This window comes from Dendronephthya gigantea, unplaced genomic scaffold (assembly GCF_004324835.1).
Source record: "Dendronephthya gigantea isolate DGI-Jeju-01 unplaced genomic scaffold, DenGig_1.0 000059F, whole genome shotgun sequence".
Classification (NCBI taxonomy): domain Eukaryota; kingdom Metazoa; phylum Cnidaria; class Anthozoa; order Malacalcyonacea; family Nephtheidae; genus Dendronephthya; species Dendronephthya gigantea.
The window spans coordinates 781,755-783,301 of NW_021163069.1; positions in this window are offsets into that span (position 1 = coordinate 781,755).

A 1,547-nucleotide genomic window follows, 5' to 3' on the forward strand; every position below is an offset into this window, starting at 1 on the left:
CAAAATATACACAGCCGGTCACGTGACGTAATCATGCGGAAGGTGGGAGGAGGTCTGGAAGCTATTAGAAAGGAAAAGTTGAAATTGTGAAATGAATGGGAAATTAAGAATTGTAATTCTCAAAAATCATTTAAGTTAATGTTCTATTCTAAGATTTAGTTCAAAATTAACCAGGTTTTGGTTTCGATAACCGCATAACTGCATTTTTACGCTGTTCATTATTTCACGCACGTAGTTTTGGCGTTTGGGAATTAAATTCAGAACTTTCAGCTCGACCAGTCATTTGACTCTTTAATATGTTTGTGTAATTGTATTATATCAAGCTTATTATTTCGCCTAAGTCACATGTAGAAAGAGTGCTTCCGGAAGGATGAACAATATGGGCACAATTGTTGGATTACTTATTACGCCTGAATAATCATAATTTGGCTAGTTCAGGCTTTCCGAGTCCTTTGCAAACGATAAAATTGAATAAATCAATTAGGATTTTTCTTTACCATGTCTGATGTGTGTTAATTTCGAAAAAGGTGCATGTTCGATTTATCTTTCTTGTTTTTTCCGTTCCCTAAAACGGGCCAATATTTACGGTGACGTTAATAACTGAGAAATATTAAAACAGACAATTATAATCGTCGCGTACGTCATTTTCTCACGGACTTCAATTGGAATATGGTCGCGATGATGTATAAATATGGTAAATTGGTTGAGCAGTCATTAAAAAGGTTTCATTGCCGAAAATATACAGGAAAACCTCAGGTCAAAACACCGAGAAGTGTTCCTGCAAGTTTTGGGATTTTTGGACTTTGGTGAACATATTTGATTATTTTGGAAACAGGATTGATATCTCAAGGGGTTGCCAGGTCGCTATTAGGGCACTACCTGGGTATGTTGCGGTTAGCGATGGATTTCCATGAAATTGAATATTATTGGAGGATTGGAAATTAGTAGCGGGCACTGTCAATAATGTACAAAATTTTTGGCTTAAATTTCTCTCTTAGAACAATACAAAATTAACTGAAATGTATTTATTAGTCAGTAAGTGGTTCTCATGGGATTCAGGGGATGGTCGCGCCTTGGACACGGATGAGGTGACTGTGGACACAGTCGACTTGAAAAAAACTGGATCGTGAATCCAGTACCCACGAAAGCGGCTCTTTGGGTTTATACACTATAACCGAATTATATATAGATCAGAGGCACATCAAACTATAATCAGAGTATGATATGACTGAATATGGGGACAAAAATCAGGGGCGAGTTTATAAATTCGATTTCTGAACAACTGAAATGTGCATTCCAGGACTATTTGTGGCATTGGCTTCCACTAAACTTCCTCCCGTGTACTGTAGCATGACATCACAATTAGAATTCTGACCTCACTCAATATCGATGACCTCAGAATATTGATCTCGAAAGCTAATTTTCCCACACATGACAGAGAAAGAATGCAGGCCAGGAAATTCTGCGCCGTTGACAGTAAGGAAAAAGTATTTTCCGCGGGGGCGAATTGGAATGATGGACTAAAGGCCAACACACGGCACGATTTT